This window comes from Urocitellus parryii, chromosome 2 (genome assembly GCF_045843805.1).
Source record: "Urocitellus parryii isolate mUroPar1 chromosome 2, mUroPar1.hap1, whole genome shotgun sequence".
In the NCBI taxonomy this organism is placed as follows: Eukaryota; Metazoa; Chordata; class Mammalia; order Rodentia; family Sciuridae; genus Urocitellus; species Urocitellus parryii.
Window position 1 is genome coordinate 42,684,039 of NC_135532.1, and position 27,728 is coordinate 42,711,766.

General features: G+C 32.1%; 1 protein-coding gene and 1 long non-coding RNA gene across 6 annotated transcripts in view; both read left to right on the top strand.

The window, feature by feature from the left end:
• Tsc22d1 (TSC22 domain family member 1) overlaps positions 1-27,728 on the top strand; it is a 115,353-nt gene that overhangs the window by 19,359 nt on the left and 68,266 nt on the right. The window lies entirely within an intron of this gene.
• LOC113178194 (uncharacterized) lies at positions 11,247-13,622 on the top strand. The gene is made up of 2 exons (XR_003300191.2): positions 11,247-11,863; positions 12,717-13,622. It is a non-coding gene; the product is annotated as an uncharacterized LOC113178194 (long non-coding RNA).

Sequence of the window (27,728 nt, forward strand, 5' to 3'; positions counted from 1 at the left end):
AGATTTTTCCAGTAGAGCTCCTTTCTTTCATTTTCATTGTTTTTCCTGATTCATTTATAAACATTGAAGTTATTGAAAGAAGCAGTTAGATCTTTTCTGTTAACTATAATGCAAAAAAAAATCTACCTTAAAAGATATAGTAGCTTTGCTTATCATTTAATAGTAATATGGTATGTCTTATTTACATGTTTAATAATTTTTACTTTCCACTAATATAAAATAGCCAAAAGCCAGTAATTTTTTTTAACTTCTGATACAAGTTGATTGCATTTCTAACATTGTATTTATTGAGTTTGTTTTCGACAACCTAAAATTGCTATTCTCCACAACACACAGGCAGTTGCAGAAAAGTGAGACTGTTTTAACTGAGTTACCTTTTGCAAAATGGGCAGGCTGAGACTCACTTTGTTTTTTGTTTTCTTAAGAATTTCAGTAATCTTTCTAGTTCTAGTCTGATTCTTAGTCTGTGAGGATCATCTACAAGTGGCTTATTAGAAGTTGTTCCAATATGTAAAAACAAAAGCTTTTAACAGGTGGATACTTTGGCCTAACAAATTCAAATTGTGCTATATTGAGCTTATGAATATGGGACTTAAATACTCTTAGACTCTTTTAAAAGCTGAACATATGAGTAGGGCAGAAAAACTAAGAGAAGTAGAAAGGGAGTAGAAGATCTTAAAAGCAGCAGAAAGGAAAGAGGTGGATTGATAATTTGTTAAACAATTGGTATAGTCCCTCAGCGACTATAAATTTATCAATGTAAATTATTTTAGCAAAAGCATCTGAACTAATTCAAGAAATTGTTAGTCTGGAAGACTGTTTATAATACTTCTGCTATTTTCTGTTACTGTGATGGAGTATTTATTCTGGAAATATTTATTGAATGAATGTTATATACCCAGCACTTAAGAGAGGTACTGAGGATACAAAAAAAAAGGACATGGTTTTGGCCTTCAAAGTTTTAATACCTTGAAGAAACATCATAAGATCTTGGTATGCCTTCTGAATAATCTAAATTAAGTTATAATTATTACTCAGTATATGGCATATATAATAGCTTATCTATTCAGATTAATTGATTGAACCAAGCTGTAGATTAATGAGCATAGAGCATAATGAGGTAGAATTTAATAAGCATTAGCTTTGCTGTCAGACCTGGTATAATCTTATTTCTTCTACCTCTTCATTGTGTGGCCTTCATAAACGAGTTAAACTTTCTAGCCTGATTTCCTTATCTGTTATGTGGGAGTACTACCCCCTTGCACTATTTGGGAGGATCAAAAGAGACAAGATGTGTAATTCACTTAGTTCAGTTATTCTTGGTAGTTCCTGTCAATGGTGGCTGCTCTTATTGAGTGGTTCTTTTCTTCAGCACCATAAATTAAAATGGAAAGATTGCCTAAATATTCAAAGACTCCTAAATGAGTGATTCTGTGTCTTTGTGATATTTTTAGTATAGCCTTTCTTAGCTGGAATTCCATAAGATAATTAATCTGCATAGAAAAAGAGTGGCTACTTTCTCACTTAAAAATAGATATATCTAGGACCATCATTCGAGATGCATAAAAGAAAAGTGAATTCATTACATACAGTGGAGTTATTAGGTATTAATTCTTTTGCCAAATTCCATGCTGCTGGGGCTGTACTATATCTATTTGAAAATTACTTTGAAATTTTTAAATTCACAAAACAAAAGTTTATACCTTTCCTCTTTTTCTTAATGGGGAACAGGGTACTTAGAAGAGTGTCACATAGCAGTTTGTTAATGTTTCAGAATAGAACCATTTCCTGAATCAAGTGATTTTCAAACTTTTTCATTCTAAAGATTGTTTTAGATGGGCATAATGCCTTGAAGACCATCTGTTCCATGCTTAGTCCCATATGGGACTGAAAACTATCTCCTTAGAATGAATGGGATTAATCAGTTTGTTTTTAATAAGATAATGAGTCAGTATCTGGTATTTAAATTTCAAAGATTCATTGAACTGGATTTTGAAATTGAGTATAAAGTTTCAAAACTGGTATTTCTGTAATACTGGTTCTTCAAGGGGGAAAAATGTTCTAGAGCTCAGGAATTATGCATTATCTTTGAGGTTGACACATTAGTTTATTGAAGACTAAGAGATTCTTCAAAGACACACAGACAATTTTATTTTGTTGACTCCTACTTTTTTCATCACATAACAGCTATTTCTGACTCAGAGAACTAGTGTTCCTTAAAACACACATTGGGAAATGTTAATTTATTTCATTTTATATATGAAATGTCTTGAGTCATGTAGTCAAGTGATGGCAGGCCTCAATTGAGCCCATCTTTACATTTGTTATTTCACTATAACAGTTCCTTTTCTGTTTACCTCCCTGTATTTTGTAAGTATATAGTTCATATTAGAAGTAAAAGTATAATTGTTATCATATGAGAGTGTACCAAGCAGACATCTGGCAGACATTTAGAAACATGTTTTGAAAAGTACAGCATTGACATATTCTCGCAGGCACAGCTAATTGGCCCTGTCTTTGTAAATGGTTTGTAGTTGTTAGGGATAGACTTTATGTGTGATAGTATATTCCTGAGGGAAATCTGTAAATAGGTTAGAAGGAACTAGTTTAACATGATAAAACATTCTAAGATAGGGAATCCAAGTTTGTTTTATGCTCCAATTGTCACCAATATAGAATGTTCTACTAACTTCACTTTCTGTGTTTCTTATGTTAGACAGTTAAATCTTGTTATCATTAGCTTATAAAGGAGCTAGTTGAATCTTCTTTGTCTACTATTTGTTATGTATGCTTATTTAAGAAATGGATTATGAGAGGAGTACACAAGGGTATGTCAAAATCTGAGGAGAAAAATTGAAAAATTAGTCCTATGGGGACTAAAATATTTATTACAGGTGAAAATGATGATTATTTGAGATGTTTCTGAATATGTACTGGTAATTATGGAAGGAATTCTTGGCTTATTTGGGAATGTCTTCTAAGATGAGCTATCATAAAACTACAGAAGTTGTAAAAGAACTAGCTCAATTCAAATTTTGAAGAGGAATGAAAAGAGTTTTTTTTTCCCCTCATTAGAAATACCATAAATATGGTATTATATCTGACTAATATGTAATCAGTGACTTAGGTTTTAACCTGTGAAGGAAAATATATTAGGCTCATTTTTCAGGGGAAGCATATCCACATGTGAAGATCTTTGATTGTTAAGAATGTGAGCTGAGCTCCGAGATTCACACCCTAATCACAGCAGCTCAGAAGGCTGAGGCAGGAGGATCATGAGTTCAAAGCCAGTCTCAGCAACTTAGCAGGGCCATAAGTAACTCAGTGAGATCCTGTCTTTAAGTAAAATACAAAAAAAAAAAAAAAAAAAGCAAAGAAAAGAATCTGAGTTCTCGTTGTATTGGCGCTTGAAAGGGCTTACACCGTAATCAGTTGTGACTTGTACAGTTTTACTGATAGCCGAAGTGCAATGTTAACTGAACTCCATGTCTTTCTTACATTAAATCATATTTCTTAAGTTGTTAGTTTGGTGGTGGTAATGATCTGTTTTCTTTATATGTTTTCACCATTTCTTTTTTGGCAGTATTTTCCCTTTCAGACATGGATTGTTAACTATCAAAAATTTTTTCCTGAAATGTTTGGAAAGTAGAAACAGCTATGAGAACTGTGACTAGTCAGTGCAGACACCAGGATTAAGTTTCTGCAGGATTTAAATTTGGAATATAAAGTTGGAAATTTGTAATAATTCTGATTTGTAGTCTCATTGTCATGTAGAAATTAATTACCTGTTACATAGGTGAGAGACACAGGATTTTTTAATTTCTGATAGTTTGCTGACATGGTTTCTAAGGTTCAGGATGCACTCTCTCAGCCTGACATTTTTACCACCTTCTTTGTCACCTGAGGCTCAATTGCTACAAAATTACAATAGAATAAACTAAAAGGTGCATTTGTAAATAACTTTGTTATTTAAGACATGTGTTCTATTTTATTGATTAAAGGAAAGTACCAAGTAGAAAACATCCTATTCTTATCTAGTATATTAAGTACTAATATCGTTTATATTGATTTTTTTCCCCTTAGGCTCAAATTAAGATGAGGAAATTGATAATATTCTTTTGATCTTTATACACAGAATAAGAAGTAGATATATGATAGAATATCAAAATAATAATTAAAATATATTACAATTTAGGTCAACCATAGCCTTCATATATAATGTTATTTATTCTGGAACAAACTGAAGACTTTTCTGGATAGCAGAGTTGTCTTTCAATCCAATTTATTATTTCTAGATTATTGTAATTATAACAGAAATGATGACTTACACTATGATTATATTTACATTAAGACAATAAAATTTATTAATCTTTATAACATTCTCCTACATTTAAAAAATTAATCTCTATATTGGTAAACAAACTAGATCCTGGTTTGAAAAAAAAGTTCAGTATCTTTCTTTTTGTAGATATTTTAAAATGAGGTGGTTTTCTTATTACTATTTTCACATACTTTCAGATGTAAGCTTTTCAGGTTCACTCGAAACATCTCTTACTAGATTGTTTATTTTCCTGATACTAAGTTGTTAAATTTTGTTACATTTTATTTCCAAATTTTATTGCCTTGTCAAACTTGGATAGGTTGAAAGAAATGGCAAAGCCATTATTCTGAAAGTGTCAACTGATCTGTTTAATGAGATAGAAGGATTCTACTTAAAACAATGTATTTATTCTAGCATTTTCATCATATACTAAGAATTTAAAAAGAAGTGCTTAATTGTTAATTAAAATAATATGATTTGGAAATGTATATATATTAATTATACTCAGGATTCTGTAGTCAAACTAGTTTTGAATTTCTTCAACTTTCTAGATGTGTGATCTTCATTACTTTGTGCCTTAGTTTCCTTCTAGTGAAGTTGAGATGATGCTAATAATACTGCATATATTATAGGGTTATTGTGAGGATTGAGTGAGTCAGTATATATAAAATGTTTAATCCATCACTTGGGATATATTGAGCTCTCAATAAATATTTTAAAATAAAAAGTCATGAATATTTAAGCCAACTTTATGAGAAAATGCAAATTATTTGGGAGTTTCATTTTTTGAGTTCTAGTTTAAAACAAAATAATGAATACTATAGCATAAAACAATTTCCTATGGAAATTTTAAAGAAAAATTATCAGAAAGTTTTCATTTTTAATAATGTAGAAATAAAAATTCATACATAATGTAAGTTGGAAAAACTTTTTAAGTTTTATTCACCTGTTCTGTCATATTCTTGCTATAATCTATAGTTAATTTCTATACTTATTATTATCATAAACATAATTTGGTTTTTCTATTTGTGGAGACATTTTTTTCCTTTTGAGCTTCCACATAATTTCTTCTGAATAAGTTTTCTGTGTAGAGAATTTTTGCCAAAGAAAAAAGAAGCCTATTAGCATATGATAAATTTTCTGAAATTAATATAGAACATAATGTAATGCTATCTTTTCCATTATGATTAGTTTTTTTTAATAGCTTTATTTTGTTTATTTTTACGTGGTGCTGAGAATCGAATCTATTTCTATTTCCTCACACATGCTAGGCAAGCACTCTACCACTGAGCCACATCCCCAGCCCAGGATTAGTTTTTTTTTTTTTTTAATTTATTTTTTTAGTTGACAATAGACTTTTTATTTATTTATATGCAGTGCTGAGAATCAAACACAGTGCCTCACACATGCTAGGCAAGCACTCTACCACTGAACCACACTCCAAGCCCAGGATTAGTTTTTAAGGAAAGATTGGACTAAACTTTTCATCCAAATAAAAAATCATGTTTTGAAAAATAAAAAATTATGTTTCTTCTCAGTAGATGTTCTATAGGTGTTAAGACTTATAAAACTTATAAAAAATAGCACATAGACTTCCTTTAAACTATCACCCAGCTTTGTCTAAATAACTGTAGTACAAATTAAGAAATTAATACTAATTGATATACTGGTTTGAATTTTGGCATTGTCTACTAAATGATCTTTTTCTAGTCCAGGATTCCAACTAGTATCTCATTGTATAGTCATGTCCTGTTTCCTTAGCTTTCTTCAAGTTTTAGGCTAGTTCTTTATTCTTTTTTTGCCTTTCATGATCTTGACACTTTAGAGTACTGACTTGTTAGGTTGACCCTCAGTTTTTGTGTGTCTGATGTTTTCTCATAATCAGATTGAGAATATGCATTTTTGGCAAGAATTCCATGGTAGGATGCTGTATCTTCAGAGTGTATTGAATCAGGAGATACGTACTGTCCATATGTCCAATTTGTGGTGTTGTTATCTTAATCATTTGGTTAAGAAGGTATCTCTCTGCCAGGTTTCTGAACTGTTAAAATACTAGTTTTCTCAGTGGCTCTGGATGAGGTAGAAGGATTGTGAGTTCAAAGCCATCCCTCAGCAAAAAGTGAGGCGCTAAGCAACTCTATGAGACCTTGTCTCTAAATAAAATACAAAATAGGGCTGGGTATGTGGCTCAATGGTTGAGTGCTCCTTAATTCAATCCCTGGTGCCAAAAAAAAAAAAAAAAAAAAAAAAGGAAGGAAGCAAGGAAGGAAAAACATACTAATTTTCCTTTTGTAATTAACAAATGTGGGTGGGGGTATATTTTGAGACAGTGTAAATATTTTGTTTATCATTATACTTCCACACCTTACTTTGGCATCCATTGATGATTCTTGCTTGATCAGAACCTTTTAAATGTAATTCTTTAGCATCTTTTATGTTTTGTTATTGACTGATAAATAATTTTTCTTATCATAAATGGATAAAGATCCCAAAGGAATTAATGTAAACACTGTAGTCTTAGATTCATTTTTCCTGAGTATACTCATTATGAATGCAGCACAACCCAAGAATAAAAAATACAGTAAAAAAAGGAAAAGTTACCTTTTAAAATAACTTTTATATATGTCATGCTGGCCTTCATAAGAACAGAGCCAAGTATTTCATATTCTGAAAATAAATAGGCAAAGAAGATGCTAGAGAAGTAAGAGGTAATGAATAGACCATTTATCAAAAATATTTGTAAGGGTAATTGAGAGATTTTCTTAAAATTACTTTCAGTAAATCTTTGTCAAATATGCAAACCTCTTTCATTGGAAGGAATCAGACAAATTTAAGGATTTTTGTGCTTTAGTCTTAATTGACTTTGACATTGCCTTTTGCCTTTTTATCTTTTATTCCATAGCACATTAACTGCTTTAAAAATAAGTATTGTGGATTTTTAAAAAAATTATTTTACTTTGCCTTATATCTTAGTATGGAGCCTGAAGACACATTTTGTTTAGCAATTTATTGCTTTTATTTCAACAAAACATGACACTCAGGTATCATTGAATCCCAATACCATTTTTAGATGGTATCTTTTCCAAAAGATGGGAAAATGTATTTATAAGGGAATTTGTTAGATATCGGGGTCTGAAAACATTCTACTGGTTAGGTTTTCCATTTTTCATTACAACTTCCTTCTCTTTAGGAAATTGCTTTCCATGATGAAGTATGCATCCTCATAATGCTGAGCAGTCCTTTAAGTTCCAGGTTTTTGCCCTTATTTTTTTTTAAGGTATATTTCACTTGATAATACATACATTATTTGTGGTTTGAAGATATTTTTCTCCATGTAATAACTTGGCTAACTAATTCTAAGGAAGCTCTGTTTGTTGTGTTTTATGGCAAGATCTCTTATTTTTTGAAATTGAAATTTTGAAACTGAGTGTTCTTGCAGTAATCTGGTTTGTTTTTTATTAAGTCTCTGAAATAGAACATTAGAAACTCTGTAATAGGTGTTGTGATTTTGCTGACACATCAATCATCTAAGGATAATACCTTTGAAGTTTCTGCTGACCATACTAAAAAATTAATCCTAGAAATGAATCCAAAAGAGATTGATCCATGAAAGTAATACTTTTGACAAAGTTTTTATTTCCTTTAGGATTAGAAATTTGAACTTTTTGTATCTGCTTTAGATAATAGCCACTTGACAAAATTCTTCTCATTTCTTGATCAGTAGACTATAGCTATTTGTAAAACATCTTAATCATCTGCTCAGTTTGTTAAGCACTTTTCTAGGGGCTAGAGATAGAAAAACTCTGCTTTTGTAAGTTGTTTGTTTTTCTCTTCTTTCTGCCAACTGTAGGACTACTTTGATACTTAGAAAAATTTGTGAGAAATTTGTTTTTTATAGAAATGCCTTAGAACCAGAAAGAATGAGTGGTAAAAGATAAGAAAAAGATATTATTATGTTTCTAATTCTTGTAGAATGTCTTGTTTTATGAATAATTTATACCTTTATAAACCAGCATGATCAGTTACAGCACAGGTGAATAGAAATCATGGTCTTAATAGAATCATGTTGCCTTCTATTTCATTACTTAAAAAAATTAAGTATAGGCTTTTTTTTTCTTTGATATTAGGAATGCTTAAAACTAGTTATCCAGATATGCTCATTTAATAATTTAGTATGAAAGCAAATGTTTCAAATAATATAATTTGCTATATATCTCAAAAGAAATTCTCAGCAGTATTCATTTAAAAATACTTAGCTTTATTGTTTCTGATTTGAATGTGACTGGATTTTCAGTAAGAATCTTTAAAGATTTATGGAAAAAGTTAAAATCATTTTATTTGTGTACTGGCAGATTGCTGATTTTGTTAGCTCTGGTTTGAAGTTTACCTTAGTAGTTGGATTATTATTCCTCCAGTGCACAGTTTTTTGTTTTTTCCTCATCTTAAAATATCACACAGAAGAATGCTGCTTATTAAAGTAGAATTAGTTAAGGTGCTTCTGTATCATTTTTGTGAACCTCCTTTAATAATATTCTCACAACAGCTGCCCTTTCTTGTTTGAATGATGACTTTGTTTTGAAAGTGCCTCTATATTTTTCTATGTAAATGATAGATTATCAAATTCAAAGTTTTCATAAATTATAAACTGTTGAAACAAGAGAAATCTATCCTCGATAATTTCAGAATAATTTTTACGTAAGAAATCTGTGTGTTTATTTCTGAATATGTTGAAGTTTTGAAACTTTGGGCAAAATAAAGAGGTTATATTCTGAAGGTGTGATCTGAATTGGGAGTTTATAAATGGATCCATATCTCTACTTAGCTCTTGTATTTATACAACTTGCTCTATATTCTAACTTGAAAACATTTGCTTTTTAAATCTAAATTGATTATATTTTTAACATTCATTCTGTGGGATGTAATAAATAAATCAAAGGTTTGGAAGTGTTTAACGTAAAGCTTCTGCCGAAGAAGAAGTTGTAAACTTTAGCCTAATATTAATCTGAGCAAGATTTTTTGGGGAGTTGTTTTTCAAAGTGAAGTAGGTTTGTAAACTTGAAAAAAATTACCAAGTGTATTTCCTGTTCAAAATAGACCTTTCCAAAACATTTTCTCTCTGTTTTCACTTAGCTATATGTATTACTGATTTGTATTTAAGAACTGGAGGAAAACTGGGAAATTTGGGAGATCATATATTATTTGTAATTCCTGAATAGGTTTTTAACTATCTTGATCACTGTAGTTAAGTTTTAATTTGGTTTCTTTTATTTGGTAATCAAATAATTCTTATGGGTTATGTTGAAATATTACTATATATGAAAAGGAATGGTTTGTCAAGAAAGTGATTAGAAAGACTAGAGGAAGAATGTTTAATAATTTAAAAACATTTTGTAGGGCTTATTTGCACCATGTAGGTACAGTAAAAAGGTATATAAGATAGCTCTGGTTTACTAATTTTAAGCCTTTGCCATCTGTTAAAGAGATACCCCTTAAGATCTCCAGCTGTGGAATACTTTGTTAATCTGTTTGGGTTATTTATTTATTTTTTGATTTCTTGGAAACTATCTAATTGAAGAACATTCCTTGAGATATTCAGTATTCAAATCTTTTTTTCTAATTTGGGTTTCTTTCCTCTCATCCCTTATCTACTGCCTCTTTGTGATAATAATGTAAAATACCTTTTTAAACCTACTGATCTAAAAATAAAGTTTCTTCAGAATTAGGAGACTCTAGAGCTTAAAATCCATTTGAAACTTTAAATGAAAGAATAGCTGCCGATTAGGCTCATGAAATGCTTTCATAGTTATTTATTTGATACCTCTTGCCTAGATGGCAATTTCACCTCCTTGACTCTTTCAGATATCCTTTTTCATTTCTTTTAATTTTTTGAAATTACAGATTTGACAGTTAAATTCATAAGTTTTCTTAGGCCAAATTGTTTTTATTTCTCATTTGTACAGAGTTGGATATGTTCCTAAGCAGAAGGGTTAGCTCATTCTTTTCATCTTCAGGCTTTTAAAAAGTTTAGTCTAAATGTTGTTAGGTAATGGAATAACCATTCCTTTTCAGCTTTGGGTACATTTCCAAACTGGCTGCCAGAGCCAGGAGAAAGTGAAGGCATTAAAACACTAACTTTGGTTGGTTGCTACTTTCTTAGTGCTGAGACTATAACCTTTGTTGGTTGGTTGATAGAGAACAAGAGAGCACAGTCCTCGGTCCACTAACAGGTAAGGAAATAATAACCAGTTGGTGTGAGAGGGAGGTTACTTGCTAGCATTTATTTTCTTATTTATCCCAAAATATAATGTCCCATAAATAGGACACTGTGAGTGACTACATTCCATTGATTTAGGGATATGCAGCACCTTTTTATTTAGAATAAGATCTGAAATTTAATAGGGATATATCACTCTGTACCACAAAGTATAATTGATCTGTTTTGCAGAGGCAACACTGTTAACATTTATCCTACAGTCCCCATAGCTTTAAATACATATCTGCCTGTCTTATTCTCCTTTCAGCTTTTCCTTGATCAGATGCTATGTGCTTTGACCTTTCTTCTCTCCATTTACTTTATTTCTGTAATAAAGCTGTTTTTCAATATCTTCACCATCATCTATTATTTGGATATGTCTTACTGCTTTAATTTCTACATTCTAGCCATTAATTATTATTCCTGATCCATCTTGACCCAAAACAAAATGGTCTTGCATTTTAAAAAAGATTTTGAATCTGTGTTACCTATGTCCACTATTCTGTCCTCCCAGTTTTAAAGATGAATGCTTGATGAATAAGCCCTTTTCAGGGGCAGTAGTCATAGCTTTTAAAAATGGAGGTTTAGCCTTGTATTGCTATGATATTGGCCTATACTGTGACTTATTAAATTACTGATGACTTGAAAACTGATAACAAATTCAGCTTCTGATACTTCCTGAAATTTAGTAGCATTCCTGTTAATATGCTTGATTATTCTATTTCTACTTTCAATCCATCTTCTTCTCTTTGACAGAAGAATTAACTGGGACTCCTTTGATATATCTGAGGTTGAATGCCTTTTCCCTGTCCCTTTAAAGACAACTATGGTCTTGTTTCCTGTCCTAATTTATTATTTTTTTTGCTTCGATCTTCCACTCGAAGTTGAGTGGTTTGTCACAGAGTGTGTTATGGCTTAGACCAAAATAGGTCCCTTCTTAATAGTTACTGAGGAATTAATCATTTGTGGTGACAGACTTCTAAAATTCAAATTAAGAAGGCACTAAAGAAAGTATGCCCAAAGATAGCTCCTTTTTGTCCTGAGGATAAGCCATTACAAACTCAAATGACCAGAGAATGTAATTTCTTAATAAGAATTTTTTCTTAAATCTATATTCAGCTCTCTATTTCAGTGCTTCTCTCCTACCAGAGGTGCAAGGAGTGATCCTAGAACCACAGATTCAGCCAAGACCACGGAGAGCTTTTGACGTCAGGGGTCCACTTTCTCTACTGAACCCTTGGAGACAGAATATCCAGCTTCTGGAGAGAGTGGGAAAGGATAATAAACAAGTGGGTGCTTTCCATTATTTACTTGGGTTTATTTATAGATTGGAGTGTCCTTCCATTGCCCATTTTATTCTATTGGTAAAAATCCTTGGGTTCATATTAAGAACCAGGTGGGGCTACAATCTGTTTGTTTTTCTGAGTGCAAAGTAGTGCCCATTCCAAAATAGAAAACTTAAGTTTATTTAATTTTCTCTCCAGATGATTAAAGCACGTGATTTGGTGAATGCCTGTGTAGTCCACAGGAATTTTTAAAAGGAGTATTTACCCATTGTAGCCTTTATGGTAATAGTGGACTTCTAAGTGCTCTTTTACATTCTAATAATTCGAAAAGTTCTGTATTTCATCTTTGGGCAAGCTGGACATCTGAAATCTCTTAATTTATACAGTCAGATGTCTAGGTGTTATCCTACCCTGTTAGTGAGAACTTTTTGGTCTTTTCCTACCTCAAATGTTAGGACTTATTATTAGATCATTTAGAAGATGCAATGATAGTACTGTTATGGTTTTACTATCAAATCCAGGTTTCATTACCAAATGAGTATAAGTTTCAGGATATAATATCCCTGAAAACTGTATTTATTATACTCAAAAGTAGTTTTCTAGTTCTGAGGAATAATGTTATTTGTAGTAGAAGAGCCTTTTGCTAGATTTTCCCCATGGCATTAAGATGGTTTTTTTCTTAGTTTCTTTGATGCCAAGGGTAGGATTTGACTCCAGGAAGTTCTTATTATCTACAATGGGTAGAATGTGAACTTGGTGCCTGTGGCAAGTTTTCATTTTTCCTTGGTGGATTCCTTCTGTGACTCCAGGTATCTTGATAATGGGAGACCGGTTTATTTGTTCTCTAATTGCCCAGATTTCTTTCAACTGGTAAAACATCATACTTCTTCAGCAAAAGGAATTCTTCTAGCAGAGCCTTCATGGATGATATCTGTCACACATGCCAGCACCTGCAGTTTGGAAGGCAGTGGTGAATGGATCCATGCAATATGTGTAGAAGACACAAGGATGAGCGAGCAACCTGATCTTGTTATTTATAAACTTTTAAGATTTACTCTGGTTTACTCTTGTCCGAAAATGAAAAGGCTCAAATAATGAAATAATCTTTTGAGATTGGATTTTTACATGGCCATGAAAATATTCCTTTCTATTCAGAAGACTGAAATAGAGGAAGCTTGAGAGACTCCTTTCTTTTAAAGCAGCTCTCTGTATGTTTCATTTATAAGATTTGTGGGACTGAAAATCACCTTAATGAAGTAGGCAAACTTTTTAAAATAGTATAGGAAATCCAAAAAAAGCCATGAATTTTTTTGTTATTGGCACTGAAAAGAACAAATAAACAAAGGTTGAATTTCTTAATTACTCCAGAATTACTTTTAATATTAGTTTTAATCTTTAGCTCATCTTTTGCTGATCTTGAGCCTTATTCTTATTTGTCAAATCAACAAAACTAGTATAGAAATAGAAGAGACATTTTTGAGATCAGAGTAGCTTGGTCTGTCTTCTAAAGTAATAAATACCTATTAAACTTGAGGTATTGTTCTACACTGAAGGCCAACTAAAGTTTGAATGATGTTGTCACATAGCAGTAGTTTACAGAGCAAGGGCAAGTTGTGATATTAGAATAAGCCAATAGGTGTGAATACATGTTGCAAAATACATATCCCAACTGTCAGTCAAGAGAAACAGTTATCAAAATGTTTGTTTCTTTTGGTCTATTAACTGGTCAGTCAAAAGCTATTAAAGAACTTTTTAAAAGTCATCTGATGCTGCTGATTTGTTTTATTTTGATATGAATTTTTAAGAAGAGAAATTCTAGAATTACTAATATGTAAGCAACTGAAATGTTTTAGGAATATCAAAGATTTTAGAAGCCACATTTGCTAAAATGTAACCTGGCCTTTAGTCCTTCTTGGCTAAATTTGAGAACTCTTTGTTTTTTCCTCATTATTTATAAATAAATTTTTATAAGTGTAGTACTTAAAAGTAAGTTTAAAATCTCAATTTGAACTGAATTTCCCCCAAAGAACTCTAAATTCCCATAAATGATTACAGCCTTTTATTCCTGACTTGGTTTTTTTGTTAAATGTTAATAAGACAGTTGGTTTACAAACACGTATAAACTCAGAAACAACTACCCAACATTTTTAGAATGCACTCAGGAAACCAAAAGTGAAATTTTTGCTTCAAATTAAGTTAGTTGAATATTTGAACCATGGTTTAAACCATTTTATGGCCTGCTTGTGAGATTATTAGATTTTTGTTTCACCTCTGAAGATGAAAAGAAATCTAATCTCTTAATCTCATGCTTTAATTAAATTTTAGCTCTGTTCCTTAAAGTGTGCAAAAGAAATGTAAGTGCATTTCTATTTATCTCATGCCACTTGAAGCTATTTAAAAGTGAATTTTTTGTATATTAATGTGAACTGATTTGTTTATTTAAACTTTTAGTTTGATGCATTTTTCTTTCAGATTTTTAAAAATAATTTCATGTCACAATATGCAGTCCTATATTTTTTCAGTGTTTATGAATATTAATATAAGCTAATTTTTTTTCTAGAATGACTAATTGTAATATTTGTATTATGTGATCATTTGAAAACTAATAAATGTTTTTTCCATGAAAAAATGCACTTACTGACAAATGGCTTATTTCTGTTTCAGGAGTAGAAAGTGAACACTGCTACAGTATTATAAAGTGTATTTTAATTTTATATGTCTTCCTCATAAGTGTTTCCTGAATATACATTCGATTCTTTCGTGTGTCATAATTTTTTTAAGATAAAGCCCTTTGATCATTAAAACTTTTGAGTTAATAATCAGGAGTAAATGGTCAAATTTTTAAAGACTAAAATGATCAAAATATACCCCTTAAAAAATAGCATGTAGTCCCTCTACTCAAAAAAAAGAAAAAAAGGAAAAGAAAAAGAACATCTGGAAATTGAACTACTCAACTCGTAAGAGTTGTTACCAAAAGAAGAAAAATATTTTGTATTGAATGTTCTGCTTGAACAAGTGGCTGTAGAAGGAGAAATCTTGATTTCAGAGTCTCTTGTTTTAACCTTATCAAAACAGGCATGGAAAAGGGTAAAATTTGTTTTAATTAAGATTCTTATCTTCATAGCTACATAAACTTATTTAAATGAAGTTGTTGGAAGACTTTACTTTTTTATGTTAGGATCTTCTAGAAACAAGAGGATTTCCTTTTAGATTTGAACAAAGTTACACAAGAAATGGACTCCAAACAATTTTAAATAACATTAAGATGGGGTCCTAGTCAAGATATGAAAATGGCATTAATGTCAACCTGTGGATTAAAATGTGATAATTTGACTTCCCAAAAAATTATGCTCTGAAAAAATGAGAATTATAAAAGTGACTTGGAATATTGGGGCAGAGGAAAGGAAGGCAAAATTCTTGCCTTTATTAATCTGGTAAGTTTGGAAAAGATCAGTTAATGATTCTGTGAACAAAAGTTTTATTTTTATAATTAAATCTTTTAAAAGCTTTACAGATATATTTCATTGGAAGGGTGTATTTTCTTGAATCCAAAAATTTATAAGCATTTCCTATAAATGTGTAAAGGGTGGAATGGAGGTGGGGATGAAAAATATCCTGCATCAGAAAGTTCAGAAATATTGCAAAGATAAGTAATTTTTCTTACATGGACTCCCTATACTATCAATAGCCTTCAAAATAAAAATGTTGCAGAATGTTGGAACTTGACTTATTACCATTATGTCTTCAAGGTATAAGAACATAAGCTTATGGTGTCACCATCATTGATTAGACGAACTTTAGTATAAAAGTCTGTTTTGATTGTTTTTTAGTGAGGAAACAAAGGTTGATTTATTTTTTGGTAGCTTATGTTTTAAAAAAGTCACAAGCCTGCAACGTACTGACCTTAGAGCTTATTGTAAATATGTCCACATATCTTATTTTCCTTTGCTATATTGAAACAGTTGAGCAAAATGTCAGTGCTTAGATGTCCTAAGCAAGTTTTTACTATTTAAATTCAGTTTTTTTTCTATTAAAATATTCCATATTAGCCCTAAAATGTGAATGTTTCAAGAAGAAGCACATAGGTTCTCAGAGTTTTTACCCACTAATATGTGCATCTAAGATGATTATATTACTGCAGTAAATGTTAGGGAATTGTGAAGTATGCATCGGAGTTTTCAGAAATAATGATCAAAGGGATCTCTGCTCGAGGTAAGGTATGGCCTAGGTAGAAAAATGTTCAAAATATGTTCAATATAATGTCTGTTGACAAAGTAAACTTTATCAGATACAACAGATATCCTTGCTGTTTCAGACAGATGTAGAATTTGGAAAATGATTTATTCTTAAAACTCTCAGAGAACAGAAATGGGCAAATCACAGATTTGTTTTTGTGTGAGTATGGAATGCATCAAGAAACATGTCTTTGGGGTGTATGTAGCCTCTGATAATACAAGGCATCACCTACCTTAGCTCTTGTAGTATTTATAATACATATTTAACTTAGTATTTCTTAAGCCTTGAGCACTATAAAAATATGCGTGCTTTGCAAAGAAAGTTTGAGTACGCATTCCTTGAAATTATTGCCTTGCTTCATTTTGGCTATGTGTGCCTATTTTTTATTAAATGATACTTAGGACTCCGAAAATAATTGCTTGACTTATTTTATTTTGGCTTGAGACATTGATTTAGGGAATTTTATAAATATTAACTTACACTAACTTGGGAATTTTACTAAAGATTAAAAAATAATATTGTAGCCTAATGTACAATCATTAAGAGAGGAATGTTTTATTTTCTAAGGAATATTAAGTAGGTTCAAAGAGTTGTGTGTTAATATAATATTTAGTTTATTTAAAAATAAAGGAAGCTACAATATTGAATATAGATCAGACAGGAATACAGATTAGGATTTTTTCCTAGAATTACTGAAAAAATTTACTGAATGGATGATAGTATAGAAAACATAGTAATCTTCAGGTTTGAGTTCTTTGATAAGAACTGCAGCTTATGGACATTTGGGTTTAACTTGAAACAATTTGCTATTTATTTCACTTTTCCCTTTATCCAGCACAGAATAATAAGTTAGTATGAATTAGTGGTACAACCCACCATTTCATGAGGTAGCTGGTTCCGTGTTCAGGAGGGTCTGAGAGTAAGAAGTTGAGAATTTGCACCTACGCCTTGTTATTTTGAGAATCACCTTAGAAATTATCCAGCTTAGCACCCTCATTTTACATATAAGATGATTGATATCTAGAAACATCACATCACATGCATAGTATTGAACTCAGTAAATGATAAATCTTCTGTAGGACTCAAGTTTTTTTTTTTTTGTTTTTTTTTTTTTTTGTTTTTTTTTTTTTGACTACCCAGCTCAGGTACTGCTCTAGTACCTCCTCTTGTTGATCCTAGTTCTGGATGACAGAATTCTGATCTCTTTCAGATATGACAGTCTTAAACATAGCTATTAATTCCCCATCAGTTTCAAGTCCAAATTCTTTTCTATAAATTATTTATCCCTGTGTTCTTACCTCTTATTTGTGAAGCCGAGATCTTAAAAGTTTTGTTTATCTTTGAATGTACTTCAGTTTCTCATTGTTTCTCTTAATGTGCAACCCTCAACCAGCATCATGCAGATATGCTCTTCCAGGGTTGTTAGGATACATGACCTTATGTTTGTCCATAGAGTCATCATACCACTTTGTCCTTACATATTTATCCAGTGAGATGCATGATTTTATGCACCTCCTAATTTTATGATTCTCCTAGGCAGATAAATTATAGTGATAAAACAAAATATTTTATATGTTAAATAAGGCTAGTCTGTTTATGCAAAGACTTAAAATGTGCATAATTTAGTAAAAGAATAATGACTCAAGGTAATAGCTAAGATCTTGGGAAATCATAGATAAAAGTATAATCTCCATTTAAGGTATTTTTGCTTTTATTGCTTCTGACTTAGTAACTATAAATTCTATGTTACATGACTTGTGCAATATAAAATGTTATTTTTCAGATTGTCTTTGCAAATTTAAGGGTAATTAGGGCTGTTGGAGCCAAACTTTTTTTGTGACTGGCATTGAGAAGAAAATGAACTTGTATTTAGTAAAATAATTAAAATTTGGGATGAAAGGCAACTTAGAATGACTTCCATGAAAATGTTTGGAATATATAACAGCAGAAGATGGTGAAGAAATAGCCTGGGAAATCTGAGAAAGTGACCAAAGACCCAATGCAAACATAGTCTTGTGTTGCATTTTGAAACATAATGCAAACACTACCATAGCAACATTCAGTGTAACACTTTTGTTTAATTGCCAGTTAGGATATTTAGCTTTTCCCCCAAATACTAAAATGACATCCATGAAGATATGAGGTGTTTATTTAGTGGTTGAATGTGCATCTAAGGGTACTAATACCTCTGTTTGAAAAACACAGATTGAGATAGGATATACAGTTATGCCTTGGTGTCTTCAGGGAATTGGTTCCAGAACCCTATGGATATAAAAATCTACAATTGCTCATGTCCCTTTTATAAAATAACATAGTGTCTTCTGTAACACACCCACATCCCTCCCATATACTTTATTTTTGGTCCTGCAGTTTGAACCCAAGAGTGCTCTACCACTGAATATATCCCAAGTCTTTTTTGTTTTTGTGTTTTGGACAGGTTCTCACTAAGTTGCTAAAATTCCCCTTGAACTTTGTGATCCTCTTGTCTCAGGCTCCCAAGTTTCTGGGATCACAGGCATGTGTTACCTCGCTCATCTTCCTCTTATATGTTAAATCATCTCTAGATTGCTTATAATACCTTATATAGGCTAGAGATGTAGCTCAGTGTTAAGCATGCCCAAGGCCTGGGTTCAAATCCCAGCACTATGAAAAAATAACATAATACAGTGTAAGTACTAGGTAAATAGTTGTTAGGCTGTTTAGGGAGTAATGAAAAGGAAAAAAGACCTGTACATGTTTCATACAGACACAGCTTTTTTCCTCAAGATTTTTCATCTGCTTTAGGTTGAATTTATGGACTCAGAACTCGTGGATATGGAGAACTGAATTAGAATTTTGAGTAAAAACAAAGAAGCATTTACAGGCGTACTCTATGTACCTTTCCTAGGCACTTTACATATATTTAACTTAATTCAACCAACTGGGAAAGGTGATGATTTTTCCATTTTACACACAAGATGCTGAAGCTCACAGGTTTCAAAACCTGACAAGACAGCAAATGAATAGTCAGTAGGCAGTGAAGATGCCCATTGAAAGTGGGTCTATTAATCTAAAATTTCTATTACATTATTGTCAAATATCTTTGCAAAAAGAATGCATGTTTTCAGGAAATTTTCACATAGAACCTCAGTATTTAAAACAAATAAAAGGGTTATTCTACTTAGTGTACATTAATAGGCTTTTTAAAAGAGTTTTAGGTTTATAGAAAAATTGACCAGAAGGTGCAGAGTTACCACATATCTCCTCCCTCCCTAGGCTTTCCCTATTCTTACAATCTTGCATTATTGTACATTTGTTAAAATTGATGAACCACTATTGATGCATTATTAACTAAAGTCCGTAGTTTACATTAGAGTTCAATTATGTCATAGAGTTTGTTTGCCAAATATAATAGTGCCTTGAATTCACCATTGTAGTATCATACAAAATAGTTTTAAGTGCCATTGAAATACCCTTGTTCCTATTCATGCTTTTGCTGTGTCATATGGTAAGCCCATGCTTAGCTCAGTAATGTAGAGTCTGCCAAACTCTTCCAAAATGCCAGTTGCATCTTACATTTCCACCAGCAATGAACATGATTTCTGTGCTCCATTTTCTCCCCAGCATTTGGTATGTCAGTGTTTGATACTGGTTACTATAATAGGTAGGTAGAACTATCTCATCATCTTAATTTGCATTTCTTTAATGATCTATGATGTTGAACATATTTTTTTATGTGCCTATTTTTCATCTCTGTTAATCTTTGCTGAGATGGCTGCTCAGGTCTTTTGCCCATTTTCAAAATCAGTTGCTTATTGTTGAGTTTTAAGAGTTCCTTGTATATTTTGGATACCAGTCCTTTATCAAATACATGTAAATATTTTCTCCATTCTCTTGCTTTGGTTTTCATACTTTCAACAGAGTCTCTTGCAGAGGAGAATTTTTAATTTTATTGAAGTTCATCTTATCAGTTTTTTCTTCAGTTGGTTATGATTTGGTCATGTATTTAAAAACTCATTTCCAAACCCCAAATCACCTAGATTTTTTCCCCCATATTCTAATTTCTTCTCTCCCTTGCATTTCCCTCCCCTTTTCTTTATTTTTTACAGCTTCACTTTTAGGTCTGTGACCTGTTTTGAGTTAATTTTTGTGGAAGTTGTAAGGTTTGTATTTATATTGATTTGGGGTTTTGTTTAGTTCTTCTAGCACCATTTATTTGAAAGATACTTTTTTTTTCCACTGAATTGCCTTTGCTTCCTTTTCAAAGATTACTCCACTATATCCATGTGGTTTTATTTCTGGACACACTATTCACTTCCATGGATTAGGTTTTTTTTTTTTTTTGCCAGTAACACACTGTCTTGATTACTGAAGCTGTTTAGTAGGTCTTAAAATCAGTGTAGTGTCAATCATCTGACTTTGTTGTTCTTCAATATTGTGCTGGCTTTTTTGGAGCTTTTATTTTTGCATATAAACTTTCAGGTCTATTTGTATCCACAAAATAATTTGGGATTGCATTGAATCTAATGGTCAATTTAGGAAGAAGTTTCATCTTAACAATTTTAAGTCTTCTTGTCTTTGATGATGGAATAATCTCAAAAATTTTAAATCTTTGATTTTTTTTCTGAGCATGTTTTGTTTTTTTTCCTCATATAGATCTTACACAAAGTCATGTTTTGTTAGATTTATACCCAAGTTTTTCATTTTTTTGGTTTTTATGTAAGTAATGTTGTTTTTTAATTTCCAGTTCGTTGCTGGTATATTTGAAAGTAATGAACTTTTGTATATTAATCTTACATCCTGGAACCTTGCAATAGTAACTAATTTGGTTGCAGGTTTTTTTTTCCTTTGCTAGAGATTTTCAACATAACGCACTCATCTTGAACAAAGACACTCTTATTTATTCCTTTTCAATCTGTATACCTTTCATTTCCTTTGTTTATTGCACTATCTAGGACTTTAAATAGGAAGACAAGTCCTTGTCCTGTGCTTAGTATTAGAATGTATCAAGTTTCTCATAAATAAATACTAGATGTAATTTTTTGGTAGCTGTTCATTATTTTGTAGAAGTTCAACACCATTCCTAGTTTGCTTGCATTTCTAATTGTGAATCTTTGTCCAGTTTTACCAAATGCTGTTTTCCCTTACAAAATACATTTATTGATATGATCATGTGATTTTTCTTGAAGAATCGTGATTATTCTGTAGATTTTATTAATTGATTTCTGAATGTTGAATCAACCTTGCATACATGGAATAAATTTCATTTGGTCATGCTTCATATTTTGTACATTATTGGATTCCATTGTATTTTGTCAAGGATTTTTGCATCAATGTTCTTAAGGGATATTGGTCTACATTAATTAGGAATTATTTCCTTTTTTCTACTTTATCAAGATACAGAGAATCGGTTAAATATTTGGTTAAATTATAGGTGCAACCATCAGAGTCTAATGCTTTCTGTTTGGGAAGGTTACTAATTATTTACTCATTTTCTTTAATGCAAGTCTGTTTCATTTATTTTTCTGTGAGTTTAGATTGTGGCATTCAAATAATTGGTTTATTGCATCTAAGTTAGCAAATATGCGGGCCTAAAGTTGCTCATAATACTTATCTTTTAAATGTCTATGGGATCAGTATTTATGACCTCTCTCGATTGTGTTTCTAGTTGTTGTTGTTGCTGTTTTGTGGCTGCTTTTTTTGTTGTTGTTGTTGTTAGCTTGGCCAAAGTTTTTGTTTCATTAAAGAAATAGTTGACTTTGGTTTTGTTGACTTTTGTGTATTTTCCTGACATCAGTTTCACTGATTTCTGAACTGTTATTTTTCTTTCTTCTTTTTGCTTTAGGTTTATATTGCTCTTCTGTTTCTAATTTTCCTAAGGGGAAAGTTTAGACTATTATTTTAAGTGTTTTTTTCTGCAATAAATGCATTCAGTTTTATAAATTTCCCGTTAAACACTGTTTTAGCTGCATCCCCAAAATTCTGGTAAATTGTGTTTTAATTTTATTTAGCTTGAAATATTTTTAAATTTCCCCTATTTTGACCCGTTTTGATCTTCAGAGGTTTGTTGTTGAATTTCCAGGATTTAGGAAGTGTGTAGTTAACTTTTAGTTTAATTCCATTATAGTCTAAAAGCAGGATTTGTGCTTAAATTTTTGTTATTATGTGTTTTTTATTGCCTAGAATGTCTGTCTGCATAAATGTTCTTTGTATGCTCAAGAACATGTATTTTGATGATGTTGGATGAAGTAGCCTATAGATGTCAATCAGATTCTGTTGATTGATAGTGCTGTTAAGTTCAACTATGTCCTTGCTGATTTTCTGCCTGCTGGGTCTGTTGGTTACTGATAGAGGATATTTAGATGTTTATAACAGTGGATTTGTCTGTTTCTCCTTTTATTTGTCACTTTTGCCTCAAGTATTTTGATGTTCTGTTATTAGACACATACACAATAAGGATGGTTTATGTCTTTTTGAGTACTGACCTCTGTGTCATTCATTATCTGATACTCTGTCCTTGATGATTTTCCTTGTTCTGAAGTTGGCTTTGTCTGAAGTACATAGAGCTACATTTTCTTTCTTTAGATTAGTGTTATCTGTCTCTCTCTCTTAATCTGTATGTGTTCTTGTATTTGAAGCCTTATAGACAACAAGCCTTGAATCTTGTTTGTCTTCCTTGATAATCTTTTAATAGACATTTAAATTATGCACTTATAAGCTGATTATTGATATAGTTCATTAATATCTGTCTTTGTCTTGCTTGTTTGTAACTTCCCATTACACTTGTTACTTTTATAAAATTTTGTTTTCTTTTTCTGCCTTCTCTGCTATTAATTGAACATTTTATATGATTTTATTTTATCTCTTCTCTCAGCATATCAGTTAAACTTTAGAATTTGCGCTAATCCTAAAATGCAGTATACATTTATGGCTTATCCACCATCTCTCAACACTATACTACTTCATAGGTACTGTAAGTACTTGATAAGACTTACAGTTCCTCCCTGACATCCTTGTCATGTCACTTTTCCATATGCTGTAATTATCCACATTATTGCTGTCATTATTTTGAATGTATCTATGTTAGGTCAATTAAGATTTAAAAAATAAAAAGGTTTATTTTACCTTTTTTATTTTTCTCTAATGCTCTGCCTTTTCTGTGGTGTATGTGTGTGTGTGTGTGTGTGTGTGTGTGTGTGTGTGTGTGATGTAGATCTATGACCTATATTATTTCCCTTTTCTCAGGTCTGTTATTGATAAATTCCCTACATTTTTGTCTATGAAAATCTTTTTTCCTTCTTACTTTTCAAGGGTAATTTTTACTGATACAGAATTGTAGGTTGGTGTGGGTTTTTTTTCTTTGAATACATATTTCATAGCAATCATCTTGCTTATATGACTTTTGAAGAAATAGCTGATATAATTCTTATCCATGTTCCTCTGTAGTGATGATTCCCCTCAACCCCTCCCCATATCTTCTTTTAGTACTTAGCCTTGATTTTCTGCAGCTTCAAAATAGTGGATAAGTGTAGAATATTGGTATTTATCCTATTTTGTGTTTCTCTGAGCTTCCTGCATCTGTAGTTTGATGTCATAAATAAAATTGTCAGTTATTATTCTTTCAACTATTATTTCTTCTCCATTTGGATTCCCAGTGTGTATAAGTTATACCCATTTAAACCTCCCACAGTTTTAAGATAGTCTCTTCTTTTTTATTTCCCTATATCTTTGCTTTTCAGTTTAGGAAATTTCTAACAACATACATTTAAGGTCACTGATTTGTTCTTAAGCTGTGTCAAGTCAGTGATGAACCTGTATTCTTCCTATGGTAGCCATTGATTTTTTTACTGTCTCCCTAATTCTGCCTTTCCCAGAATATCATAGACTAGGAATCATGCAGTATGTAGCCTCTTCAGACAGGCTTCTTTTACTAGTAATATGCAGTTGAGGTTTTTTTGTTTTTGTTTTTGTGGCTTCCTTTTATTTGACAAATCTCCTGCAGTTAATCATTTACTGAAGAACATTTTTAGTAGGTATGAATACTGGTTTTGTGTGAACATGAGTTTTCAGTTCGCTTAGGAAAATACATATTCTTGTGATTGGTAGGTCATATGGTAAACTTATGCTTAGCTCTGTAGTGCAGTCTGCCAAGTGGCTGTTCCATTTTGCATTCCCACCAACAATGAACATAGGTTCTGTTATTATCCATTTTCTCTCCAGCATTTGGTATTGTTAGTGTTTGATATTGCCTATTCATATAGGTGTGTAGTGATATTTCATTGTTTTAATTTGCATTTCTCTACAATGTTAAAAATCTATGTGCTTATTTTTCATCTCTTTATCTTGGCTGAGGTGGCTGCTTAGATCTTTTGACCATTTTAAAATTAGTTGCCTACTTTATTGTTGAGTTTTGAGAGTTCTTGGTATATTGTGAATACCAATCCTTTATTAGACATGTGTTTGGCAAATATTTACTCCTATTCTTTGGCTTTCATTTCTATTCTCTTAACAGTGTCTTGCAGAGGAGAAAATGTTGAATTTTATTGAAATCCATCTTATTTCATTTTTTCTTTAATGGGTCATAGTTTTGGAGGTGCTTTTAAAAAACTCATTTCCAAACCCGATGTTTGCTCCTGTGTTATTTTCTACAAATTTTATAGTTTGGACTTGAAAAGTATAATAAGGTCAACATGTAGTTAAGATTTTCTGTTCATTTGTTTTAGTATGTAGATGTCTATTTGTCAACCATTTGTTGAAGAGATTGCTTTTTTTCTCCAGTGAACTGTCATTGCTTCATTGTCAAAGATCAGATTTGCCTGCTAAATCTCACACCTTTCCCCTTCTCAATATCTCCACCTACCAACCTCTTCTCCAAGCCACCATCATCTTGCCCCAACTGCTACCATAGCTTTACTGCTCTTGCTTTATCTCCTGTCCTCTGTTTTCTTTAGAGAATATAGTTTTTTTATGCTTTTAAAGCATAAATAAAATAGCTGTCTCCTGCTTACTAAATTGATTTCCTTTGTATAGGCAATAACATGCCTATGATCTGGCCCTATCTTTTCCTCCAGCTCTACCTCCACTTTTGCTCTCCAACCATCTTGGGCTTCTTTCATTCAGTCTATGAATTTCTTAGCTACCTTGGGGGATTTCTAATGACTTCAATGTCCCTTACCCCCTATTTATTTATTTATTTATTTATTTATTTTTATATCGTGCTGAAGATCAAACCCAGTGCCTCATGTGTGCAAGGCAAGTGCTCTATCACTGAGCCACAACCCCAGACCCCCTTATCCCATTTTTAGATCTCAATTTAAATGTTTCCTCTTTAGAGATTCCTTCTCTCGTTATCATATCTAAACATCCAGTTCATCTACTCGATTTTCATTCTTTAACATTAGATTTGATTCCCTCATTATTTTTCTCGATTTTAAGGCATACATTGGTCTATTTACTGCTTCACTTCCTGAATCCTTGAATCCTGTCTACCTTGTTTGTTATGCTTTTTAGCACCTGACTGCCTCACAGTAGGCATTTAATGAATGTTTTAATAAAAAAAGATGGCGGCAGTTTTTGAGATATCCAGATGTAGTAAGGGAAATCCACATATAAGTAGGTACATTTTAGTGCTACTTTAGTGTTGTTAGAACGCTATTTTGGTCCTGAAAAACAAGCAATGAAAGATTAAGAAGAAATAGGTCCTGTGGATTTTTAGTAGTGTGAACTGATAATTATGTATGTCAAATTTGTGAAGCCATGTTGCCTAAATTGGTATTTTTAAAATTATCTGATACTGTGAGGTTAACAGAACTCTTACCCTAGCAGTCTCAGACTTAGGATCTCAAGTGTCCTTAGAAACCACCCATGTTTTGTAACAGCATGGGTATTGTAGAGCAGTCTCAAGCTCACTAAAAGGTCATGTAGCATACTGAGTTTTGGCTCTCTAGAATCAGTGTTTGGATTTGAATATCTGGCACAGCCACTTTCCTTGGGCAAGTCATTTAAACTGTGTACCTCAGTTTCCATTTCTCTAAAGAGGCTATTGAACCTATTCCCAGGGGTATTTTAAGGAGTAAATTGGCTAATATATGTAAAGTTATTTACTATGTGCTAGGCACTGCAGTAAACATGAAGTTATTTCTTTTCCTGTTTAAAGGCCTCATGTAACTAAAGTTGCATGGTAACTTTCTCAACACATGTCACACTTTCAACTTTACAAAGAAATTAGAATGCATGGAAAGGGACTTTGTTCATTCTCCTGATACCAAACATAAATCTAACTTCTTCAGCATCTATTCTTTTGTGTGTGTGTGGTACCCAGGGCTTTGTGCATGGGTGGCAAACTCTCTACCAACTGAGCTATAGCCCCAGCCCAGTATATATTCTTTTTAACTTCACCTGTGCTGTATAACTCATCACCTCTGCTATCTTAGATATGTTAAGATTTTTATTCCTTCTTCATATTTAGTTTTTTTCTTTCAACTGTATACTTATATGCATAGAAATATGAAATCTCTCCAATTAAAATCTTTCATGGACTTTATATCTAATTTTAGCTATTGCCTCACTGTTACTCTATGTTCCCCAACTTAAAAGCTTATCTCTAGGCCAGGCATGGAGGCTCATGCCTATAATCCCCGTGATTTGGGAGGCTGAGGTGGGAGTTTCCCAAGTTCAAGGCCAGCCTTAGCAACTTAGGAAGACACTGTCTCAAAAAATGTCCATTTCTTCCTCCTCCCCTCCTCCTTCAGACCACTTGTCCTTGCTTCAACCTCCAGTAGTGCTATTAAGATTATTAATTAGTCTGTTGATCTCATTCTACCCAGGCTTTTATATAGGGAGTTTCTCAGTCTGTTACCTTGGTTACTATCTGACAATTCTTTGGACATTTCTACATATGCTATAAGTTAATAACCTTCATACAGATGGCTCAAGTTTATAACACTGCCCAACTTTATGGGTCTAACATCTCTGGCTGTCCTGAGAGCACTTCAAACATGTTTTATGAATTTAGATTATTCTGCCTTCTCAAATGTGGGTTTCCTTTAGCATTTCTCATTTTAGCAAACGTTACTCTCATGCATTTAGTTATGCATGCTTGGAAAGTGGGTGTCATCCTAAATATCTATTTTGTACACTCTAATCCATCTTCCTGTCCTGGTGTGTTTTGTTTTTGTCTCAAATAGCTCAACATTTTGTCTCTTCTCCTTGTTAAGACACTGGCTTGGTCCATTATCTGTTGGCTTAAAGTATAACAGTTCTAATTGGTCTCCTTGTGTATATCTTTGCACCAAATAAATTCATTCTCCACAGTGTGGCCTGAGCAATGCTTCTTAAGACAAGTTTAATGATGCTACCCCCTTTGGCTAAAATATTCAGTTGGCCTCCCCTTGCTTTCAGGATCCATGGGAAGAATAGAGACAAAAATTCCTCATAAATTTTGTGAAACTCTTGAAGTCTAGTCCTTTTTTTACCTCTACAAGCTTACCTTGGGTCACTTTTTGGTGTGTCTCACTTTCTTTATGTAGCTCATTTTCTTACCTCAGGAGGCCTTTGGTAAAATTCTTGAACAGGTTAGGTCACTACCCTGTTTGCTCTCACTATGCCAAGTACATTTCTTATCATTCTCTGTAGTCATTTAGGTTTTATACTT